This window comes from Dasypus novemcinctus, chromosome Y (genome assembly GCF_030445035.2).
Source record: "Dasypus novemcinctus isolate mDasNov1 chromosome Y, mDasNov1.1.hap2, whole genome shotgun sequence".
Taxonomy (NCBI): domain Eukaryota; kingdom Metazoa; phylum Chordata; class Mammalia; order Cingulata; family Dasypodidae; genus Dasypus; species Dasypus novemcinctus.
Genome location: NC_092216.1, coordinates 22,453,470 through 22,479,432, shown reverse-complemented (window position 1 = coordinate 22,479,432; position 25,963 = coordinate 22,453,470). Strand labels below are relative to the sequence as shown.

Sequence of the window (25,963 nt, the reverse complement as noted above, 5' to 3'; positions counted from 1 at the left end):
CTTGGATATTAAACCCGTAATGGATATGTGATTTTTTTTTTAAAGTGACAGATTCAGATCTTTAATTCTTAAATCCATTCCTCCTTATGTCAATAAAGGAAAAGAGAAACATTTTTGACTCACATGTTGTAGGATCTGTTTTTCTAAATTATACCTAGAGTTTAAGAGAGGAGGATAACCAACATCATTTAAATACAAAACTGGGCAACAACTGCCCAGAAGGTTATTTTTAGCTTCTACATTAGTGGACTGGAATTTTAAATTCATATGATCCAAAAGCCTCTAAGGAATGTTTAAGCAGGCATTTTAAATCTGAGTACTGGGTTTTCAATTGCCCACACCAATTTTGTTAAGCAAATATTTTGTTAAGCAGATATAAAGCAAACATCAATGATTATAAGACAAATTTTAATGAAAACTTGTTACTGGGTATATAATAATCCATTGGGCTAAATAGCTTACATGGAACTATATAGAAATTTAAAACAGAAGCAGATGTAAATGTTACATATTATCATCAGATTCATCTTCCTCCTTCAAAGATTCCTTAGCATATTTCTCTGCTTCTTCCTTTATATCTTTTGGAACAATTTCATGTCTTCCTTTAACTAATTCACCAAACCAGCTGAGCTCTAGTTCAAATGCTTTATCTTTAACTTCATCATGTACTATGTAAATTATTTTTGCAATTTCTTTAACAACGTCACGGCAGGTCATTTCTTTCATCTGAAGCTTTTCAATTTCTGTCTTTGCAGCTTGCCTGGCTTTACCAATGCCACAGCCCCATTACCATATGAAACACCCGATGGATCAATCATATGGGGTTGTGCACCATCCTTCACAATGTAAGACCCTAACATGAAACTACATCCAAAAGGTCTAACAGCACTGTAAAGTGTATAGGCATGAACATACATGGCCACTCTGTCTGCAAGATGTTTGAGTGGAATGTTACAGCCAAAGCTAGATCTAAAGTTGGAAGCTTCTTCTCTTGCTATGTCTGCTAAAGAATGAGCATCTGCCAACAAACCTGCTCCCACCATTCCCATATGCCGATCAACATTAAAAAGCTGTTTGTTGGAACCTTCTTCATAAAGTTCAGAAAGGACTAATTTTTCTACTCCGAAGACAACACCATCTTTACATCTGATTCCAATAGCTGTACTACTATCTTCCACAGCCTTCACAGCATATTCAACTTGAAAAACTCTCCCATCAGGAGGGAATGTAGTGGCTGACGGGTCATACCCAGTGCCGAGAGAGCTCATTGTGTTAAAGCCACTGGGTAGTGTAGGGATTCCAGGCCCAAAACACTTCCACTAGCCTGGATAAGTGATTGACAAAGATTTCTCCCATTGAATTGACAAGATCCTTTGAGGTGCAAAAGTGTTTAATTTTGAGGCAGTCCCATTTATTTATTTTATCTTTTGTTGCTCATGCTTTGGGTGTAAAGTTTAAGAAACTACAACTTGTCACAAGATGTCAAAGATGTTTTCCTGCATTTTCTATTAGCACTTTTATGGTTGTCTCTTTTATATTTAGGTCTTGACCCATTTTGAATTTTTGTGTAAGGTTTGAGATAGGTGTCCTCTTCTTTTGGCTATGGATATCAATTTCTCCCTGCACCAAGGGAGTAGACTGTTCTAGTCCAGCTCAGAAGACTTGACAGGCTTATCAAAAATACTTGACCATAGATGTGAGGGTCTACTTCTCAATTCTTTTTTTTTTTTAAAAGATTTATTTATTTATTTAATTTCCCCCCCTCCCCTGGTTGTCTGTTCTTGGTGTCTATTTGCTGCGTCTTGTTTCTTTGTCCACTTCTGTTGTTGTCAGCAGCACGGGAAGTGTGGGCGGCGCCATTCCTGGGCAGGCTGCACTTTCTTTTCACGCTGGGCGACTTTCCTCACTGGTGCACTCCTTGTGCGTGGGGCTCCCCCACGCGGGGGACACCCATGCATTGCACGGCACTCGTTGTGTGCATCAGCACTGCACATGGCCAGCTCCACACGGGTCAAGGAGGCCCCGGGTTTGAACCACGGACCTCCCATATGGTAGACGGACGCCCTAACCACTGGGCCAAAGTCCGTTTCCCAAATTCTTAATTTGTTTCCTTCAGTTAATTTGTCTTTATGCCAGCACCATGCTGTTTTTACCACTAGCTTGGTAATATCCTTCACTTTTCTATTTTTTAAAATGATCTATTTATTTATTTATTTCTCTCCCCTTCCTGCTCTCTGTGTCATTTGCTGTGTGTTCTTCTGTATTCACTTGCATTCTTGTGAGCGACACTGGGAATCTGTGTCTCTTTTCATTGTGTCATCTTGCTGCATCAGCTCTCCGCATGTGTGGTGTCAGTCCTAGGTGGACTGTGGTTTTTTTACATGTGGGGGCAACTTTCCTTAGAGGATGCACTCCTTGCATGTGGCACTTCCCTACATGGGGCACACCCCTGCATGGCATGGTGCTCCTTGTGCACAGCAGCACTGCGTGTGGGCCAGCTCACTTCATGGGTCAGGAGGCACTGGATTTAAACACAGGACCACCCATATGGTAGGTGAACACTCCATCAGTTGAGCCAAATCCGCTTCCCTTGATAATATCCTTTAAAGTCCAGAAGTGAGAGTCCTCCAACCTTGTTCTTTTTAAAGGCATTTTTAATTATTCAGGGACACTTTCCCTTCCAACAAATGTGATAATTGGTTTTTCCATCTCTACAAAAAAAGGGTGACAGGACTTTTATTGGAATGGCATTGAATATGTAAATCTGTTTGGGTAGAATTGACATCTTAATGATATTTACTCTTCCAGTCCAGGAACAAAGGCTGTCCATTTATTTAAGCCTTCTTTGGTTTCTTTTAGCAATGTGTTGGAGTTTTCTGAATATGGGCCCTTTATATCTTTGCTTAATTTTATTCCTAAATATTTTATTTTAGTTACTATTATAAATGAACTTTTTTTCTGATATCCTTCTCAGATTGCACACCAGTTGCTGTCACCCCTCGGGCTGAAGAGTGGTTTGCTGGCCTGGCGGGGGAGCAGCCGCGGCAGGCCAAGCCGCTGCCCCCATAATAGGTTGGCTGGTCGGACTCACCGCCACCCCTGAAGGAAGCTCGGCATGGGCGCAGAGTGCCCTTGGGTCTCCCCTTCTCGGCAGCCATGCTTCCGCGGCCGCCCCTCCTCCCGGATGGTGCCACCCGATGCCTGTGGGGCGGCACCCTTCTTCTTCTTTCTCCCTGCGCAGGCGCAGGGCGGAAAATTCCAGTCTGCCCTTTTCCCCTCCCCCGACAGCAGCAACAGCCAGGCATGGGTGGAAAAATCCAGTCTGCCCTTTCCCCCTCCCCCGACAGCAGCAACAGCCAGGCGTGGGCGGGAAACTCAAGTCTGCCCTCCACCCCAGCAACAGCAGCCACCAATCCCTAAACCCTGCCCCTTCCCCCAGCAACAGCGACAGCCAATCCCTAACCACCATCCCTCCCCCATCCAGTACCGCCCACTGACCTTTTGCTGGCAACCAATCAGAACAGGGCGTGGCTTTGACCAATCAGCCTTCCCCAGCCCCTATAAAACTGTTGCCTCTCCCTCAATAAAGTGGACTTGCGTGTTTACCTTGTCTCCGCGGTAGTTCTTCTGCCGTGCGCCCTCCAGTCCTGAGAGTCCCCAACAAGGGTCTGGCCTCCCTTGTCCCCAGTTCGTAGCCTGCTTCTCCAGGCAACCCCTTCATTGCCGGCTTCGCCGGGCGACCCCATCAGCCGAACTGCACAACCCCTTGTGAGACCGATCCCTCGTCTGCTGCCGGACCGACCCCTCATCCCAGGTGGGACCGACCCCTCGTCCCAAGCGGGACCGACCCCTCGTCCAGAGCTGGACCAACCCCTCATCTGCAGCCAGACCCCACCTCTACCGACCGAGCAAACCGTCGCAACCAGTAATGTATAGTAGCGCTCTTCATTTTTGCTTATTAACCTTGTATCCTACCACTTTGCCAAACTTGTCTATTAGGTCTAATAGTTTTGTTATGAATTTTTCAGGAGATTCTAGGTATAGAGTCATATCCTCAGTGAAGAGTGGAAGTTTTACCTCTTCCTTTCTTATATGGATGCCTTTTATTTCTTTATCTAGCCTAATTGTTCTAGCTTGAATTTCTAGTACAATATTGAATAACAGTCGTGAGAGTGGGCATCCTTGTCTTGGTCCTGATCTCAGCAGGAAAGCTTTCTATTGCTGCAATCAGCTCACAATAGGAAGCATCTGTAACATCTACAATAAGGTAACATTCACAATAACAGGAAGAAATTGCAACATCATGTATAATAACAGGAAGTAACAAATAGGTAAGCCAGTTGCCCACAACATTTTACCTTTCACCATTGAGTACCATGCTAGCTGTAGGGTTTTCCTATATACATTTTACCATACTGGGAAAGCTTCCTTCTATTCTTATCTTTTGGGTATTTTTATCAAGAAAAGGTGCTGTATTTTGACAAATGCCTTTTCTGCATCAGTCAAGAAGATCATGTGGTTTTTCCTCTTCAATTTATCGATGTGGTTTATTACACTAATTGATTTTCTTGTGTTGAACCACCCTTGCATACCTGGGATAAAACCGACTTGACTGTGGAGATAATTCTCTTAATGTGATTTTTTATTTGGTTTGCAAGTATTTTTTTGAAGACTTTTTTGCATTTACATTCATTAGAGATATTGGAATGTAATTTTCTTTTCTGTCGTATCTTTATCTGGTTTTGATATTCAGGTGATGTTGGCTTCATAGAATCAGTTTAGTAGCGTTCTTTCCTGTTCAATTTTTTTGGAAAAAGCTTGAGCAAGTTTGGTATTAGATCATCTTTGAATGACGAAGAATTCACCTGTGAAGCCATCTGTTCCTGAACTTTTCATCTTTGGTAAGTTTGGTATTTTTTTTAAGATTTATTATTTATTTCCACCCTTCCCTCCCCCCCAGTTGTCTGCTCTCTGTGTCCATTTACTGTGTATTCTTCTGGGTCTGCTTGTATTCTTGTCAGTGGCACTGGGAATCTGAGTCTCTTTTTGTTGCATCATCTCGTTGCATTACCTCTCTGTGTGTGCGACACCACTTCTGGGCAGGCTGTATTTTTCTGTACAGGTAGCTCTCCTTATGGGGTGCACTCCTTGTGCATGGAGCTCCCCTATGCTGGGGACACCTGTGTGTGGCATGGCACTCCTTGTGCACATCAGCACTGCATGTGAGCCAGCTCACCACATAGGTCAGGAGGCCCTGGGTTTGAACCCTGGGCCTCCCATATGGTAGGCAGACCCTGTATCAGTTGAGCCAAATTTGCTTCCCTTTGGGAGGTTTTTAATGACTATTTCAATGTTTTTACCTGTGGTTGGTTTGTTGAGATCTCCTATTTCCTCTACAGTGAGTGAAGGTCAGGGGTTCTTATCCTTTTTTGGTCCACAGACCCCTTTGCTAGTCAGGTGAAAACCACGAGTGTTTTCTCAGAATGTAGCAGCAGAGTTTTTGACACTTAACATTGGCATGTCTTTAAATTAAAATTTAGGATTATTCAAAATTCCTTCAAGCTTATAGACCCCCTGTAATCTTCCCACAGACCTTTGGGGGGGGTGTGTTGAACCCTTGTTCAGAACCCCTAGTATAAGTTTGTGCATTTTCTAGGAATTTGTCCATGTCAACTACATTGTCTAGATTTTTGCACACGGTAGTTCATAGCATCCCTTTTTGAGCTCTCATTTCTGCAGGGCCAGTGGTAATGTGTCCCTCTCATTTCTGATTTTATATATTTGCATCTTTTTTGATTACTACTCTCCATAAGGCTTTGTCAAATTTGTTGAAATTCTCAAAGAACCAACTTTTCATTTTTCATTTTGTTGATTCTCCCTATTGCATACATTCATTTATTTAATTTTCATTCATTCATTCACTCATTCATTTATTCATTCATTTCATATCCCCCACCCCTTGCAATTTGCTTGCTGTCTGCTCTCTGTGTCCATTCACTGTGTGGTCTTCTGTGTCTGTATTTATTTTTTATTTATTCCCCCTCCCTCTTTGTGGCTTGTTCATTTTCTGGTATCTGTGTGCATTCACTGCGTGCTCTCCTGTGTTTGTTTGTTTCTTGTCTCCCTTTTATGTTGCATCACCTGGCTGAGTCAGGTCTCCGAGGCACTTGTGGGCAGCAGCACTCCACAGTGCTTGCAGGCTGGGCAGCCCTCTGTGGTGCCAGGGCCGGCTGCTCACCACAGAGTACAGGGGAGCCTGCCTTCATATGGAGGCCCCAGAATGCGAACCCAGAGCCCCCCATATGGTAGGTGGAAGCCCAACTGATTGAACCACAGCTGCTTCCCATTCCGTATGGGTTTTTTGTTCTTATTTTTTTTTTTTAAGATTTATTTATTTATTTAATTCCCCCCCCCTCCCCTGGTTGTCTGTTCTTGGTGTCTATTTGCTGCGTCTTGTTTCTTTGTCTGCTTTTTTGTTTCTTTGTCCGCTTCTGTTGTCGTCAGCGGCTTAGGAAGTGTGGGCGGCGCCATTCCTGGGCAGGCTGCACTTTCTTTTCACGCTGGGCGGCTTTCCTCATGGGCGCACTCCTTGCGCGTGGGGGCTCCCCCACGCGGGGGACACCCTTGCGTGGCACGGCACTCCTTGCGCGCATCAGCACTGCGCATGGCCAGCTCCACACGGCTCAAGGAGGCCCGGGGTTTGAACCGTGGACCTCCCATATGGTAGACGGACACCCTAACCACTGGGCCAAAGTCCGTTTCCCAAGGGTTTTTTGTTCTTGATTTCATTTATTTCTGCTCTGATCTTTACTATTTCTTTTCTTCAGCTTGGTTTAGGATTAGTTTGTTGTTCTTTTTCTAGTAACTCCAGATGTGCAGTTAGTTCAATTTTAGCTGTGATTTTTTGTTTGTTTGTTTTTAGGTGCCAGAGCTGGAGATTGACCCCTGTACCTTACATGTGGGAAGCAGGTGCACAACCACTTGAGCTACAACTGCTTCCTTATTTCTTCTTTTTTAATATAAGCATTGTGGGCTATAAATTTCTCTCTTAGCAGTGTCTTTGTGTTGTCCCACAGGTTTTGATATGTTTTGTTCTCATTTTCATTCAACTTCCAAATATTTTCTTCTATTGTGCAGGCTGCTTTATTGACCAGGTCCTCTTAAGCACAAATGACTTGATTATGAGGAGGTTCCCTTTATCTATTTTTGCTTTCATTGCATGTGCTTTGAGTGTAAGTCTAAGAAACAGTTGCCCAGCAAAATATCTGAAGGTTCTTCCCCACATTTTCTTCTGTTTTATGGTCCTGGATCATATCTTCAGGTCTTTGTTCATTTTCAATTAATTTTTATTTAAGGTGTTAGTTAGGGGTAAGGTGTGAGAAGGTGGAAAAGAGACCAACTTAATGGAAAAAGATTTTGGAAATCACATATCCAATAAAGGTTCAATATCCATGATATATAGAGATTCTACAGCTCCACACTAAAATGACAAATCTCTCAAGTTAAAAATGGGTAGAAGACTTAATTTAACCAACTTAATAAAGATCCTACACAAACTGTTGATAATACGGAAGCAATTAGTTAAGATGTGAAGGATCTTTTGGGATTAAGCTTTCCTTTCTATCACCCAGAAGAAAGAAAAACATGTCCTGATATAAAGGACATATTCATGGATGGTCAAAATATCCCAAACTTGAAGGACCAAAATATCCACCAAGAGGAACATGAATAAACCTTTTGTAATATAGTCATTCAAAGTCAAAGAACACAATCATAAAAAATGAGAGAACTGCTGATCTACCAAATATGAATGATTCTGAAACAATGTTTGGGCAAAAGATGCATGCACCAAAATGTAAATTCCAATTTATTTCATGTGGCAAAACTGATTTGTGATCATAGAAAATCAGAACATGGCTGAATATGTTGGGGGGTATGTAACGAGTGAAGGATATAGGGATTATTTTCCAGATTAATGGAAATGATTCATACCTTGATAGGGTCATTAGTACTGTAGGGACAGGGGATGACAGTTTTAAAATTATGACAAGGCATGCAGTTAAGATCAGTGCATTTCACTATTTAAAATTTTTACATCAATTTTTAAAAAACAGAGATGGAGAGAAAAATATTCATAAGAATATACAGAGTCACACTCATTTATAGGATCTCTACACATGGCTCTTCAGCCCCTTTATTTGAACCTATATTTAGCACTATACTTGATAAATGTATGTCCAAGACTTCAACCTTTGGTCCATCCATGTGTCGGTTGAGCCCTGAATTACAGAAGTGTTGCAACACCTACTCTCCAATTCATTGGACTCACCCAGGAAAACTAACCAGGAGATGATGATGGATAATGTCCATCCCCATAAACAGAAAGTGTCTTCTGAATGGTCCTTGGGAAACTGTGAGAGGTAGGGAAGGAGCCCAATGACACTAGTCCAGACCTCACATTCCATAGCCTCCAGGGGAACTGGGGCATGTGTCAATATTCACCAGCATTCTGTTGTGTTTCATATTTTTGTTCAGACTTGTGCAGTCTGTTATAAGCCAACTTTTTATAAGACATGAAAAGCAGCTTGCAGAAAGACACAATAGCTACACTGACTGACAAGCAATGTCAACTTCTTGATAAGATGAGTGCTGCTCACAAGAGGTAAGCAGAGAGTAAGTGATCTTTAGGGGATGCTAGGCTAGACTAAGCAACTGTATTTATTTATTTCTTAAAAGATTTATTTTATTTATTTCTCTCCCATTCCTCTCCCCCATTGTGTGCTGCACGTTCTTCTGTGTCCACATACATTCTTGACAGGCAACACCTGGAAACTGTGTCTCTTTTTTTTTTTTTTTTGTATCATCTTGCTATGTCAGCCCTCCATGTGTGTGGTGCCTCTCCTGGGTGGTCTGTGCTTTTTTCACGTGGGGCAGCTCTCCTTGCGGTGCACACTCCTTGCATGTGGGGCACCACTATGTGGGGAACCCCTGTGTGGCAGGGCATTTCTTGTGCACGGCAGTCCTGCTCATGGGCCAACACATCACACGGGCCAGGAGGTGCTGGGTATTGAACCCTGGATCTTCCATATGGTAGGTGGATGCTCTATCAATTGAGCCATGTCTCCTTCCAGAGAAAGTGACTTTTAAAATGCCCAGCCTTATTGACACCTACAGAAAGGCTAAGGGAACAACATCAATGTTGATGGAGGAATTAACTTCGGTGGTCCTAGAACTTCAGGAAGAGAGATCCAGATGTTCCAGACAAGAAGAGACGAAGAAGATGCTGAAAACACTGGAGTCTCAAGAAGAGGTCATGAGAACCACCAGAGCAGCAGGCACTTTTCCAAATTAAATTTGTTTGGAATCCCTCCCACTCCCTGATGTTCCCTCCTCCAGCAGTGGGCCTGGGTTGTTCTTAAAGCAGCACTGAGCTTCTGCTCCATTCAGGCCTGCAGAGCCAAAAGGCAGGAACGACCCTCTCCAATTCCACTGAGAGTCTTTGAGGCCAGTGGATCAACAGAACTTCTTCCATGGGCTGGAGATCCTCTATCTTCACCTCCTGGACACACACTGATTTCCTCCTTGGTCAATTCCCCCTTCAAGCACACACAGTTTGAACTTGAGGAACACACCAAAAATATGTGGCTTTCTCATTATAGAGTCTCAACATGAAAGGACCTAGTATGACTGATGAGATGGTTAATATAATTAAGAAACTATTCAAGACTTAGCTCTTTGTTTATATTTGATCACTTGCATATTTATTAACCTTATATTTATAATTTAACATTTTGTATCTTTTAAGTGTAAATTTTCTTTTATTTGTTCTCATTTACATTATATTTAGGAATTGCCTCCGTGGATATGACCTGTTCTGAGATCCACAGATAGCTTCAAACTGTAACAATTGGGTTCATGCTGCCCTTTCTAGGGATCAGAAAATATACTGTTCCTGTGCCGAGTACTGCAGAGGTGGGTATAGGGGCTCCCCCATCTACTAGTTTTCAGGAGAGCCATGTCATGAGTGGCAAAGTCTGTGAGTTTGTCTCTGCAATGGTGATTGCAGTAACCACTACGTGCATATGACACAGACATATATATGTACATACAAATACACATGTATGAAGTTATATATGCATATCCTTTCATTATAACCTGTGTCCCCTTATCTCACTGATGGCAATAATATTTTTTCCCAAAGTCCTTTATAATTTTTTCTCTTTTCATCACTCCCTTTTTTAGTGTGCATGTTTGATCTCTATGTTTCCTACTACAAATCTCCTCAAATATCTAGTGTTCCTGGTTGCTTACTCACACTTAGCTATTAGGGGTATACACCTGTCCAAGAAACTCTGTGTGTTTAGGTGGGGCCTGTGTCTTAGTGTGTTTCTGTGGGTTGATGGAGTAGTCTTTTATAGCAATTTTATTGAGATATTATCACACATAGAGTTCATCCAAAGTGTGCAACCAAATGATTCTCAATTTAATTAGGGTTGTGGAACCATCACCACAAGCAATTTTAGGACATTTTCATCATTCCAAATGGAAAACCCCATAACCAACAGCAGCTACCTCTCAATTCCTCTGTCCTTCTCCCACCCTACATAACCACTAATAACCATTCTGTGTCTATAGGTTTACTTATAATTACACTTTAAACAAAAAAGACCTCTACCATTTGCAGTCCTTTGTGTCTGGTTTTCTTCATATAGGAAAACGGTTTTTATTGTGGTGATTTTCTAATTAGAGGTGTTATAGGTTTATAGAAACTCATGAAAAATACAATATTCCCATATCGCCCCCTCTTGTTGACACTTTGCATTGGTGTGCTATCTCTAGTGCAATGGAGGAACAGTATTAAAATATTACTGCTAAGTAAACCCTGTAGTTTTCATTAGTTATATTTCCCCCTACTCCACCCTATTGTTAGTACCTGTAATAGTGATGTGCATTTGCTATATCTCCTGAAAGAACACTCTTATATTTGTACTTTTAACCACAGTCATCCCACACACATAGTTCACTGTGTTATACCCATGTTCTACCCTCTAGCTTTCCTTCCAGTGATGACCAAAAACTTCCCCTTTAAACACATGTACACGTGTAATTCAGTGCTGTCAATACTCATGATCATGTGCTCCCCATCACCTCTGTCCATTTCCAAAGATTTCCAATCAACTTGATGAAAAATTGTGCACAATTAAGTGTTAGTTCCCCATTTTTACACTCCTCCCATCTCTGAGTAGTCTATATATAAGTGTAGATTATAACCCTATGAGCTAGTGTTTGTAAGTAGTTGATATGAGTGCAATCATATTTTTTGTGCCTGGCTTACACAAAAGAAACTCCATAATGTGACATGAATATGGTCTTTATTCTTTCTTACATCCAAATTGCATTCCTATATATATCATCTTTTGTTTATCCATTCACTGGACACTTCTCTCCATTCTTTGGTAACTGTGAATAAAGCCACTATGAACATCAGTGAGCAAACATCTGTTCACATCCCATCTTACAGTTCCTCTGATTATGAACCCAGTAGCATGGTTGCTCGATCATGTAAGAAGTCTATCCTCAGCTTCCTGAGGAACTCCTGAAGTGTCTTCCATAGTGGCTGCCCCATTTTACATTGCACAAGCAGTTCATGACTGTTTGTCTTCCTCGACATCTTTTCCAACAATTGCAAATTTTCTAGTTGTTTTTTATACTGCCCATTCTAGTACTTGTGATAGGAAATCTCATTGTGGTTTTGATTTGCATTTCTTTAATAGGGTGGGGGTGGAAAGCACGTGTGCCATTTTATAGGCTGCTTTCTTGACCAGGTCCTTTTGGCAGAAATGATTTGATTGTGAGGAGGTTCCATTTATCTCTTTCTCTTTCATTGTATGTGTTTGAGTGTAAAGTCTAGAAATCGTTGCCCAGTGCAATGTCTGAAGATTCATCCCCACAATTTTTCCTGACTCTTATCATCAACTAGGGGATAGAGGGACAGGAAGGGGAGAGAAATAAATGAAAAAAATAATTCTATATTTAAAAAAACAAAACCCATCTAAGGGGGAGCAGATGTAATGCAAGTTGTGGAGCACCTGCTTCCCATGTTCAATCCCAGGTACCTTCTGAAAAAAATCAAAGGTAAACAGCATGTTTGGCAGGAAAATACAGATTTTACATAATCACAGATAAACACAAATATAAGTAAATCTTGTGTCAGTATGGCAATAACAAGTACACAATCATTAAGGAAAAGTACCAGAATTGTAGGGTCTTAACATATCATTACAAGGTTCAAATTCCAGAAAAAAATACCAAAAATTGAAGTACACCTATTTGCAAGCTTTTGCAAATTGACAGAAGTACAACAAGTAAAAGCCAAGTAAGAGCCAAACCCAAATCCCAATAGGAGATTCTGGGATGACTCTCTAAGCAAGGGATGGAATAGAAGAAAAATTACCAACAAGAAGGAGAGACTACTTCAGTATCATGAATAATATTTTACTTAATGCACACTTTTCCTTCAGCCATCTATGTAAAACATGGCAAAGAGAAAAATACACTTCTTTTTCATGAACTTACGGAACTGAAGGGCTGAGGCAGGAGAAGGAGGATATGTACGAATCAACCACGGTCATCCTGTCAGCAATGAAGCAAGCTCTAACAAGAGTAAGAGAAGGCAAAGTAGAAGGGACCAGATAAATATAAGAAGTGAAGGATGGATGTGATATGGAAAGACAGAAGTCAAGAAAGGCCACAAAGCTTTGGCCTGAACACTTATCAAGAGGGAAATGCTGACTATGGAAAAGGGAAAGACCAAGAAGGAGAAGTTTGGGGGAGGAGTCTAGAGTTTGGCATTGGCACATTACACACAGAAGTGGGATGTCCTGGATACAACTCTGTGTAAATCTGGACTGTATGGAAAAATTGGGTTAGATAAAAAGGGTTAATGCTCATGCCAGGATAGATGGAACTTAAAGCCAAAATCAGATGACCAGCAAGTGAACCCATTTCTGAAGAAGGAAAGAGGTCCAAGTATGGAGCCCTGGGGGAAAACAAAACTAAAGCTCAGGAATTTTTGGAAGAAAACACAAACCAGCAGGGGGAGACAGACATGGAAAGACTAGAGGGTCCAGATGATAAGAAGAGAAAGGAGAATGTGGTGAAACAAAAATAAGTGATGGGAGGACTTGGGGAATTTTAGAGGAACAACTGTGCCAAATGCAGCTGACGCAGCAATTAGTGTGATGTCAAGGATCTTTTGGGAGTGAGCTCTCCTTTTCTATCACTCAGCAGAAAGGAAAACATGTCCTTAAATGAAGGATACCTGTAATACCTTTAGGTCATAATACTCTAAATTTGAAGGGTCCAAATATCCACACCAAAAAGAACAAGAATTTTGTAATAGTCATTTAATTTAAAAGGATTCAATGATAAAAAACAAACAAACAGGGAAGTATTGATCCACCAAACAACAAAAATGAATCTCAAAACAGTTATTTTCAGCAAATGATGTGGGCACCAAAATATGCCAATTTATTTCACATTTTTATGAATTTCAAGATGTAGCAAAATGAATGTATGCGGATAGAAAATAATGAGAGTGAAAATGTTGAGAGGTGGTTATAGATTGATGTGTATAGGGATTATTTTCCAGATTCTTGGAAATGATTCCTCTCTTGATAGGGAAAGTGGATACTGTAGGTGAAGGAGATGAAAGGTTGGAAAATTCAGTTAAGAAAAAAACATTTAACTATATTTAAATTTTACATCACTTTTAAACAAGCAATGAGAGAGAGAGAGAAGACTGCTCATAAGAGTACAGTGGAGATAAGCACATTTTATTTTCAGTATCATTACCCCACTGACCACCTCAGTGATGAGCAGTTGGGCTGTCAGTTGCTTGTGGATTCCACGCAGAATGTTGGGGAGTTCTCTGGGGTTTGTTGTGGATCCAGGGTTACTTTGCAGAGTCCTGTGATGGTATCAGTGGCACAGAGGGCTTGTAGTGCTCTGTGGAGCTTGTCTTTTGGACGATCCTAGGGAAGCTTTGAGAGGTGGCGATGAAGCATAGTGGCACTACTCCATACCTCACATTCCACAGCCTCCTGGGGGACCCGGGGGCATTTAAATCCTTCTTCGGCATTCTGGTGTGTCTCTTCTTGTTCAGACTTGAGCAGTTTGTTAGAAGCCAAATTTATATAAAACATGAAAAACAGCCTGCGAACACACTAGCTACACTGATGGTCAAAAAGTGTCAACTTCTTGATAAGATGAGTGCTGTGAACAGGAGGTATGCAGAGACTAAGTCATCTTTAGAGGAAGCTTGGCTACAGAAAGTGAGTTTAAAAATGTCCAGCCTAATCGACACCTACAGAAAGGCTAAGGGAACAACAGCAGTGTTGAAGGAGGAATTAACATCAGTGGTCCTAGAACTACAGGAACAGAGATCCAGATGTTCCAGACAAGAAGAAGAGATGAAGAAGTTGCTGAAAACACTGAAGGCACAAGAAGAGGTCCTGAGGACCACTGCAGCACCAGGCGCTTTTCCATACTCAGTGTGTTTGCGATCCCTTCCCCTCCCTGATGGTCCATCCTGCAGCAGTGGGCCTGGGTCGGTCTTAAAGCAGCACTGAGCTTCTGCTCCCCTCAGGCCTGCAGAGCCATCAGGCAGGAATGACCCTCTCCAATTTGTCCATTGGAGAGTTTTTTAGAGCAGTGGTTCAACAGAACTTCCTCAATGGCCTGGAGTTTCTCTTTTCACCTCCTGCACAGACAAGTGATTTCTTCCATAGTCAATTCCTCCTTCAACACACAGAGTTTCAACTTGAGGAACACACCAGAACTATCGAACTTTCTCTTTAAAGAAACTCAGCATGAAAGAAAATACTATTACTGACAAGATTGTTCATATACTTAAGAGACTTACGTATATGTTCATATATGTTCTTTATTTCTTAATCTGTTCATATATTTATGTTACAATTTTTGTGTTGATCTTATAAGTATAAACTTTCTTTTATTGTTCTTATCTGTATAATATGTATTACATATGAAATTGTAGGTTGAACATATATGCTGCGGTCACCCCTCGGGCTGAAGTGTGGTTTGCTGGCCTGGCGAGGGGAGTGGCCGCGGTAGGCCTAATTCCACTGCCCCCATAATAGGGTGGTTGGTCGGGCCCACCGCCACCCCTGAAGGAAGCTTGGCATGGGCGCAGAGTGCCCTCGGGTCTCCCCTTCTCGGCAGCCATGCTTCCACAGCCGCCCCTCCTCCCAGATGGCACCACCCGATGCCTTGTGGGGCGGTACCCTTCTTCTTCCTTCTCCCTGCGCAGGCGCAGGGCAGAAAATTCCAGTCTGCCCTTTTCCCCTCCCCCAACAGCAGCAACAGCCAGGCGTGGGCGGGAAACTCAAGTCTGCCCTTCACCCCTGCAACAGCAGCCACCAATCCCTAAACCCTGCCCCTTCCCCCAGCAACAGCGACAGCCAATCCATAACCACCACCCCTCCCCCATCCGGTACCACCCACTGACCTTTCACCAGCAACCAATCAGAACAGGGCGTGGCTTCGACCAATCAGCCTTCCCCAGCCCCTATAAAACTGTTGCCTCTCCCTCAGTAAAGTGGACTTGCGTGTTTACCTTGTCTCCGCGGTAGTTCTGCCATGCGCCCTCCAGTCCTGAGAGCCCCCGACAAGGGCCTGGCCTCCCTTGCCCCAGTTCGTTGCCTGCTTCTCCGGGTGACCCCTTCGTCACCTGCTTCTCCGGGCGACCCCTTCATCGCTGGCTTCGCCGGGCGACCCCGTCAGCCGAACCGCGCAACCCCTTGTGAGACCGATCCCTTGTCTGCTGCCAGACCGACCCCTCGTCCCAAGTGGGACCGACCCTTCGTCCCAAGCAGGACCGACCCCTCGTCCAGAGCTGGACCAACCCCTCGTCCGCAGGCAGACCCCACCTCTACCGACCGAGCAAACCGTCGCAGTTGGCGCCCAACATGGGGCAAGGCAACCCCACCACAGCACAACGTGGGGCAAGGCAACTCCACCACAGCCTCACTCCATAACCTGGCAGCACCCCCCTCCTCTCTTCTCACCTTGGGACTTCTCTCATGCAACATTGCTGCTACCTGAGCCTTGGCTACCTCATATAATCCACGGCGGTCTGGGAGAATCGCTGGATGGCTTTCTCCTTCCATGTCGGGGGCTTATACTGACCCGCTATGATTAAGAGGAGCCTTGGATTTCTCGGGAGCGCACGCTTGCACGTCTGAAGTAATCCTACCACAGCCCTATGCCCTCCTCTCTTCTCACCTTGGGACTTCTCTCGTGCAACATTGCTGCTACCTGAGCCTTGGCTACCTCATACGATCCATGGCAGTCTGGGAGAATCGCTGGATGGCTTTCTCCTTCCATGTCGGGGGCTTATACCGACCCACTATGATTAAGAGGAACCTTGGATTTCTCGGGAGCACGCACTTGCATGTCTGAAGTAACCCTACCATAGCCCTACACTCTCCTCTCTTCTCACCCCTATCTTTTCGCTCTGCATTGCTGCTCCTGAACCTTGGTGACCTCATATGATCCACGGCGGTCTGGGAGAATCGCTGGATGGCTTTCTCCTTCCATGTCAGGGACTTATACCGACCCGCTATGATTAAGAGGCACCAATAAAACTCTCAGGAGCGCGTGCCTGAGCACCCCCACCCCTGCCTTCACCTCTGCTTCCTCCCCTCCGTGCTTGCTCCCCTTTGCCTTGCTCCACTGCTCATCGTTCCACCCTCCCCTCGTCGGGGCCTTCTCTTGGCCCGCGACCACCGTCGGAGCCCCACCGGCTCCGACCCCTCGTCTCACCGCGCACCTCGGCTCCCATCGCCGCGCTCTCAAGGATGCCGCTCAGCCAATCTGGGTCCCCAGGAGATACGTCAAACCCGCCACCTCAGCAGCGGATGTCCCACAGGACACGGCGCCAGATGCGAGTGATCCAGCACCAACTGAGCCAGCTCACCCTCCACCCCGAGAGGCAACCATCCAACCCTGAAGTCCGTTCACTGCTCGCACTCTACCGTCAGTGCAGATGCCGCAACCCTCGCCATGCTGCCGAGCCAATTAACATAGTCTCTCTCCTTCTCCTTATGCTCTCCCTCGCCACCTCTGGCCAAACTAACCCCTCTCGCCAGCCCCGCTAAACAGCCCGCAACCCGATTTCCCCGGCCTGTGGCTTGTGGAGCTTCCTCCTGTCTCGACCTCACTCCTCTTCTCAGCCATCCAAAGTGTCCTTTCTCGTCCCCCGCCCCCCTCCTTTTTTTGCTTGAACCCCCACTGCGTTGCAGATTGGGCCGCCCCATGTCGGCCCGCCCCATTAACATCGGCCTCTCTCACACCCGTGAAGACTTTGGCCTTCTTATTGTCCTCGCCTACGTCTCCACCACTCCCGACGCTGCCGCCACCACCATCGCTGGTGCCCTGACATGACTTGTCCTCACCACTGCGATCCTCCAGACCATCACACAGTCTGCCTCTACCACTCTTCGCCGCCAAGAAGAGATCAACTACCTGTAACGCGCTGTCATTTGGGACTTTTAACAACAGATAGACCTTATAGCCACCGAGATCAATGAGAATTGGACATTGGCCACCCTTGCTTGCAACGGCAAGATACCGCCCACCAAATTGTACATTTGTATCCCCGTCATACTCACCTCCCTCTTCAGCCCCGCTTCCCTCATTGCTTACTGCCTCTTGGGCCTCGGTTACTTGTTGCTGCTGCCATCCTGGCCCTTATTTGAAAAGAAGGGGGAAATGCGGTCACCCCTCGGGCTGAAGTGTGGTTTGCTGGCCTGGCGAGGGGAGCAGCTGCAGTAGGCCTAATTCCACTGCCCCCATAATAGGGTGGTTGGTCAGGCCCACCACCACCCCTGAAGGAAGCTCGGCATGGGTGCAGAGTGCCCTCGGGTCTCCCCTTCTCGGCAGCCATGCTTCTGCAGCTGCCCCTCCTCCCAGATGGCACCACCCGATGCCTTGTGGGGCGGCACCCTTCTTCTTCCTTCTCCCTGCGCAGGCACAGGGCAGAAAATTCCAGTCTGCCCTTTTCCCCTCCCCCACCAGCAGCAACAGCCAGGCGTGGGCGGAGAAATCCAGTCTCCCCTTTTCTCCTCCCCCGACAGCAGCAACAGCCAGGTGTGGGTGGAGAAATCCAGTCTACCCTTTTCCCCTCCCCCGACAGCAGCAACAGCCAGGCGTGGGCGGGAAGCTCAAGTCTGTCCTCCACCCCAGCAACAGCAGCCACCAATCCCTAAACCCTGCCCCTTCCCCCAGCAACAGCGACAGCCAATCCCTAACCACCACCCCTCCCCCATCCGGTACCACCCACTGACCTTTCGCCGGCAACCAATCAGAACAGGGCATGGCTTGGACCAATCAGCCTTCCCCAGCCCCTATAAAACTGCTGCCTCTCCCTCAGTAAAGTGGACTTGCGTGTTTACCTTGTCTCCGTGGTAGTTCTTCTGCCGTGCGCCCTCCAGTCCTGAGAGCCACCGACAAGGGCCTGGCCTCCCTTGTCCCCAGTTTGTCACCTGCTTCTCTGGGTGACCCCTTCATCGCCTGCTTCTCCGGGTGACCCCTTCATCGCCGGCTTCGTTGGGCGACCCCGTCAGCCGAACCACGCAACCCCTTGTGAGACCGATCCCTCGTCTGCTGCCAGACCGACCCCTCGTCCCAAGTGGGACTGACCCTTCGTCCCAAGCGGGACCGACCCCTCATCCAGAGCTGGACCAACCCCTCGTCCGCAGCCAGACCCCACCTCTACTGACCGAGAAAACCATCGCAATATGCAGTTCAGTCAGTTTTTTTTAAGACAAAAGCATTAGAACTTGCAATAGTATATTGCCAAGAAACTTATGTTATAAGTAAAAGTATATTTTACTTAAACTTTTAATAGATGTAAAATGAAAATAAAATGAGATTTTCATCTTTCTTGGGAAGAAGGTAAACAGTATACTTACAAATAATTTTACAAATTCAATGGTCTATTTGAAAATAATAAAAAATACAAATTTAAAAGATATATCATATCTTTACATGGAACAGTTTTTATTCCCATGCAAGAGTGCTGCAGTATGAGTTCTGTATCAGGAAGAAATCCCTCTTGGACAAGATCAGAAAATCTACACTCCCCATCCCATACCAATCTAGCACTTCTGCTTTCTATTTAAATGACACACCTCCAAGGAAAGCTGAGGGAGGAGCAAGGAGCTCCTTTCCCAGGGAAACAGCTGACATCACTAAGATAATAATTCTAGCCATATATAATAATGCTAGTCATGAAGCCCTGAAGAGAGCTCAGGAATTGGCCTGATTGATTGCACATATTCATGGCATAGGAAGCAAGGGCTGTGCTTGCCCTTTGGCTAATAAAAGTTCATGCCAACCACGGTATTACCTGGGATACTCTCTCTGCCTGGATTGGGCTTTTATTTCTGGAGATCTGACTTCAGCACCATGTGGTCCTCACTATTGGGGTAACCTGCCAAATCCTCATGCTTCTGAAAGTCATTCTGAGAATTTTTACCCTATTTCACATTGAATACCTTATTATTCCACCCGAGTCTCCAAGCCAGGGGTCCAAAATATTTAAGCTAGAATTTCCCAGCTCATCCAATCAAAATAAATTTGTAGGGCCAACCTGGAACTTAGCCTGAGAGGATTAAGGGAATCCTGAGAAGAAATTCAAAGCTAGACTTATTATTAGTATTAAGTCATTCATCACTCATGACGAGGTTTCAAGGTTGTAAATGTTATTCCAGGTTCACCACTTTTGAATGAAAGGTTCAATCCTCAGTGTCTCCTCAGAAGTAATAGCTCAGTGGGATAAGGAAGCCTGTGTTCATCATAGAGCCAGAGTGCCAGGAGAAACAGTGCTGACAGTTGTACCCCTAGTTTGCACACTTATCTTTTCTCCATATTCTGCCCTATTGTTAGTACTTGTAATAATGTGCATTTCTTGTATTTCTACTATTAACCATAGTCACCATCCACTAGATGGTTCATTGTGCTATACACATGTTCTATCCTGTAGCTTTCCTTCTATTACCATACATGACCCCAAACTTCCCCTTTAAACACATTTACTCACATAATTGACCGCTGTCAATTAAATTATACTCTCAATAATATGCTACATCACCTCTACCCATTTCCAAACATTTGTAATCAAAATAATGAAAAATTCTTCACAAAGTAAGTGTTAGCTCCCCATTTTTACACTCCTTCCATCTCTGGGTAACCTATATTATAGATTATAACCCTATGAGTTAGCTTATTAGTGGATATTAGTGAAATCATAATATATTTGTCTTTCTCTGCATGGATTATTTTGAAAAGTCCATAATGTTACATGAATAAGATCTTCCATTGATTTCCTTTGTATGTATATATCACATTTCACTCTTTCATTCATTGGTGGATGGACACTTAGGAGTATTGGTGAGCAAAGGTCTAGTCACATTACATCTTTCAGTTCCCCTGAGTATGAACCTAGTACCGTGATTGCCAGATCATATACCAATTTCATGCTTAGCTTCCTAGGAAATGCTAAACTGTTTTCCACAGTGGCTACCCCATTTTCCATTGCCACCAGCAGTGAATGACTTTTCCTCCTTCTCCACATCCTTTCCTGCAATTGCAGTTTTCTGGTTCTTGTATTTTTTACAGTGGTCATTCTAGTAGGTGTGTTATAATATCTCATTGTGGTTTGACTTGCATTTCCCTAATAGCTACTTGTGGAAAGCATCTTTTCATGTGCTTTTAAGCCATTTGTGCTTGCTCTTTGGAAAAATGTCTTAAGTCTTTTGCCCATTTTGCCATTTTGTTCATCTTCATTCTTGAGTTGTGGTTTTGCTTTATATATTTTGGAGAGTAAACCCTTACGAGGTATATGGTTTCCAAGTATTTTCTTCCACTTTGTAGGCTGCTTTCTTGACCAATCTTTTCAAGCACAAATGATTTGATTGTGAGGACTTTCCATTTATTTTTCTTCCATTGTAAGTGCTTCCATTGTAAATAAGAAACATTTGCTCTGCCCAAGGTCTAAAGATACTTCCTGACATTGTCTTCTGTGAGTTTAATGGTCCTGGCACTTTTCTTTAGGTCTTTGATCATTTTCAGTTAATTTTTTTTTAAGGTATGAGGTAGGGGTAAGGTCTGAAAGGGTGAAAAGGCAGGTGGCTTAAAGGGAGAAAGTATTTGGGTGTCACAAATCTGATAGGGTTTACTATCCATGATTTATAAATAGATTCTACAACTCAACAACAAATAACCCAATTAAATCAACAAATGACCCAATTAAAAATGGGCAAAATTTATTGAACAAATCATCAAGTTCCCACAAACATGCACAGTGCTGATAGTAAGGAAGCAGTGTGTATATGGGTGATTATATTGGAAAAATCATGCATGATTTTTCAGTAAACCTTACAAGTTCTCTAAGTAAAATGATTATCATTCTGGAAATGCAAAGTAGATTATGTTAGATTTGATAAAGGCAATGAAAAATGTTGTCTTTTCATATATAACTACTAAAAGAATAGAAAAATAATGTATATCTTCTAAGTAATAGACATGCAAAGCTAAGAGAGTCCAGATGATAAAACAAAAAAGGAGAATGTGATGAACCAGGAATAAGGGATGGGAACACTTCAAGAAGTCCAAAGGAACCATGTGTGCCAAAAGCAGCTGATGAAGCAATTAGTGGGCTGTGAAGGATATTATGGGATTGAGCTTTCCTTTTCTATCACTCAGAGGAAAGGAAAACATGTCTTTCTATAATGGATACTCTTAATATCTTTAGCTCATAACCCAAACTTGAAGGACCCAAACATCCACCAAGAGGAACGTGCATAAATATTTTGTAATATGGTCATTCAGTTTCAAAGGAGTAAATTGCGGCGGCTTGCTCGGTCGGTAGAGGTGGGGTCTGGCTGCGGACGAGGGGTCAGTCAGCTCTGGACGAGGGGTCGGTCCCGCTTGGGACGAAGGGTCGGTCCCACCTGGGATGAGGGGTTGGTCCGGCAGCAGACGAGGGATCGGTCTCACAAGGGGTTGCGCGGTTCGGCTGACGGGGTCGCCCGGCGAAGCTGGCGACGAAGGGGTCGCCCGGTGAAGCCGGCGACGAAGGGGTCGCCTGGAGAAGCCGGCGATGAAGGGGTCGCCCGGAGAAGCAGGCGACGAACTGGGGACAAGGGAGGCCAGGCCCTTGTCAGGGGCTCTCAGGACTGGAGGGCGCACGGCAGAAGAACTACCGCGGAGACAAGGTAAACACGCAAGTTCCCTTTACTGAGGGAGAGGCAACAGTTTTATAGGGGCTGGGGAAGGCTGATTGGTCGAAGCCACGCCCTGTTCTGATTGGTTGCCGGCAAAAGGTCAGTGGGCAGTACTGGACGGGGGAGGGTGTGGTGGTTAGGGATTGGCTGTCGCTGTTGCTGGGGGAAGGGGCAGGGTTTAGGGATTGGTGGCTGCTGTTGCTGGGGTGGAGGGCAGACTTGAGTTTCCACCCACGCCTGGCTGTTGCTGCTGTCGGGGGAAGGGAAAAGGGCGGGCTGGATTTTTCCGCCCACACCTGGCTGTTGCTGTCGGGGGAGGGGAAAAGGGCGGGCCTGATTTTTCCATCCACACCTGGCTGTTGCTGCTGTCGGGGGAGGGGAAAAGGGCAGACTGGAATTTTCTGCCCTGCGCCTGCGCAGGGAGAAGGAAGAAGGGTGCCACCCCACAAGGCATCGGGTGGCGCCATCTGGGAGGAGGGGCGGCTGCGGAAGCATGGCTGCCGAGAAGGGGAGACCTGAGGGCACTCTGTGCCCATGCCGAGCTTCCTTCAGGGGTGGCGGTGGGCCCGACCAACCACCCTATTATGGGGGCAGCGGAATTAGGCCTACCGCGGCCGCTCCCCTGCCAGGCCAGCAAACCACACTTCAGCCCGAGGGGTGACCGCAGTAAATGATAAAAAATGAGGGAACTGCCGATACACCAAACAACAAGAATGAATCACAAAACAATATTGTGAGCAAAGGATGCAGGCACCGAAATATTGATTCCAATGTATTTCATTTTTATGAATTTCAAGATGTGGCAAAATGAATGTATGAGGAAAGAAAATGAGAATGAGGGAAAATATGTTGGGAGGTGGTTATTGATTGAAATGAATAGTGATTATTTTTACAGATTATTTGAAAAGATTCATATCTTCATAGGCTAATTAGATACTGTAGAGAAAGGTGATAAAAGGTTTGAAAAATTTGACATCACTCAGTTAAGATCAATATATTTAACTGTATTTAAATTTTACGTCAATTTTAAACAAACAGAGGAAGAGAGAAGACTGCTCATAAGAACCAAGAGTGCCTACAACTGGAAGCAGGAGAATTGCAGCCATCATCCATGTGGAATCTAAGCCCCTCTTGATCTAGAGGTGGAGTGGACATCGCCATCCCAGGGTCCACAGAATGGAGGAATAAAATATGGATTAGAGTGGACTTATTGATATTCTACTATGAAACTACTGTGAATAGTAACATAAGAAATTGTATCATTGATGTGGAGAAAGTGGCCACAGTATTACTGTGACAGTGAGAGGAAAGAAGAGACATGATGAGGGTGCATTTTGGGGACTTGGAGTTGTCCTAAATGATATTGCAGGGACAGATGCTGGACATTATATATCCTTCCATAACTGACTAAATGCACTGGGGGAGAGTGTGAATGACAGGATAAACTATTTATTATCCATGTGGTGCAGCTGTGCTCCAAAATATATTTGCTGAGTGCGATGAGTGTGCCATAATGATGGGGGAAATTTTGGTGTGGGAGGAGTGGGGTGGGGGAGTAGGGGGTATATGGTGTTAGAAATAAATCTTCTTCTTCTGGAAGAAAATAAGGCTCACCCGATTGTGGAGAAGAAAAGAATTTATTTTCAATCTTGCAAGAAGGCACGCACAACCAGAAAACATGGCCGGTGCCCCGAACAAAGAAAAATGACACAATTGTACCCCTAAGCCTAGCACACAAGCCCTTCCTCTGTTTCTCCATAGATTGGATACTTCAGAAGTTACAACCTATCTGAGAAGATCTAAATTTCCCATGCAAAAATTTGTGATTAACTGCTTCCCTCATCACATTCCAACCATTTTTGTTTTTATCTGCTCCCCTCTGCCAAATAAGGAATGGAATGTGGTGCTGAAATGGTATTGGCTTAGCTCTTTCTGGGGTATCTTCCTTTTTTTTACTCCCTATAGGACTGGCTTAAGCTGGTTTCCTTTGTTGCTGTTTAACCCAGGAGTGGGAGACTGAGGTAGTAGGCTGCCAGGTTACATTCCTTTATGTGAAAACTAAACTAATATTTGTTTCTTACAATTGCCCCTCTTTCTTTTTAAATTCCTTTTTTTTTTTTTTTTTAGTTTTCACATTTCTGTTCTTTAAATTCTTTAAGAGCTATTTCACACTCTTTATCATAAGAATCTCTTTCTTGAAGGGGGTACAGATTGTTTTGCCTACACTGTATGGGTATTTGTTTGGTTAGGGCAGTTTTAATGAGTCTTTGAACTAGCCCTCGGGCACATGGAATGATACAGCATCTGACTCTGCTAAGCACCCCAGCTGAGATAATGAGGGAAGTTAAGATGGACAGTGCAACCCCTTTCCATTTTCCAAACCAATTTTTAAGCCATTTTGTGAGTGAATTGCTAATGCTAGAATTCTCTGCTAATTCCTCATATAAGGCTCTTAGACTTTGTAAAGCTTTAGTGATAGTTTTATCAGGGGCAGTGTTATTGGGGATGAATGTACAGCAAATACCTCCAATTATAACACAGACTCCCCCTTTCTTAGCTAGCATCATATCTAAGGCCATTTTATTTTCCTATGCCATTCTGCTAGTAGCATTTAATTGTTTTGTGATTTTTTTAACTGCCTTCCTGGTGTAACTAATAAATTTCTGTTAGTTATAATAGATATAATTAATCCAGTCTACATTTTTATTAATGGTGACCCACCAGAACAAGAATGATTTAAACCCAGCTGCTACCTGATTTCTAGCCTTAAACTCATTTGGGACTCCTCGGGGAATTCCTATATTGTTTAAATAGATCCAGTTATTAAAAGAACCAAGTAAACTTCTTTTCTCTCTCCATCCCTGGGATGATATTTTTGCTTCTTTTTTAAATGCCAGGGTGAATGGGATAGCCAATTGGACTAGAGCACAGATTCTGCACCTCTCAGGCAGTATTGGTTGGAGAACACCCTTTCCATGGTACTACTACAGGTTTGCTCGAGGTCTGACTAAACTGGAGAAATTGTTAGTACAATCGCTGCTTACATATTACACTTATGTACACGAGGCCATAGTTTTAAGGTCTTGGAATCCTTTCTCCTGTCTAGAGAGACAAGCAGAGTGATTCCCTGGGCCCAGACGCGAGGCAGGTATGGCCTTGATGTTTCTGTTTTTGACTGGTGGGAAGAAAGAGGACAACGTACTATAATTTTCACCAGGAGTAGCATTTTGAAAGAGGAGTATCATACACTTAAACTCCTTTTCATGCTTTTCCATACCGAGCAGAAAGGGTACAATATGAGCTGTGGGGTGGCCTGTTGCACAAGCCTAACAGTTGCTTTTGTTTAGACTCTGGACTGTATATTTGATCCATTCTACCCAGGCATTTGTGTACCCATATCCTGTTTCTATTTCTATAGTTTGCTTTAAATCTTTTGCCTTAAGTATTCTAACTGCTTTGGGATTATTTTGAATTGGGGAACCGGCCTTTGGTGGGTTTTCCTGTGGTATTTCTGAAGGGTTGGCTGGAGAGGGTGTTGTCGATGTCATATCTACAGGGGGAGGAAGGACTCGGATATGGAACCTCCCCAGAGGACCTTTACCTGTAACATCTGTTCCCATTCCATAGACTCTATCCACCACTTGGTTCTTGCC

At 44.1% G+C, this 25,963-nt stretch overlaps 1 pseudogene; it reads right to left on the bottom strand.

Annotated features, from left to right (window-relative positions):
- Window positions 1-504: 504 nt before the first annotated feature.
- LOC139438361 (proteasome subunit alpha type-3 pseudogene) lies at window positions 505-1,268 on the bottom strand (annotated as a pseudogene).
- Between the last annotated feature and the right edge of the window lie 24,695 nt (window positions 1,269-25,963).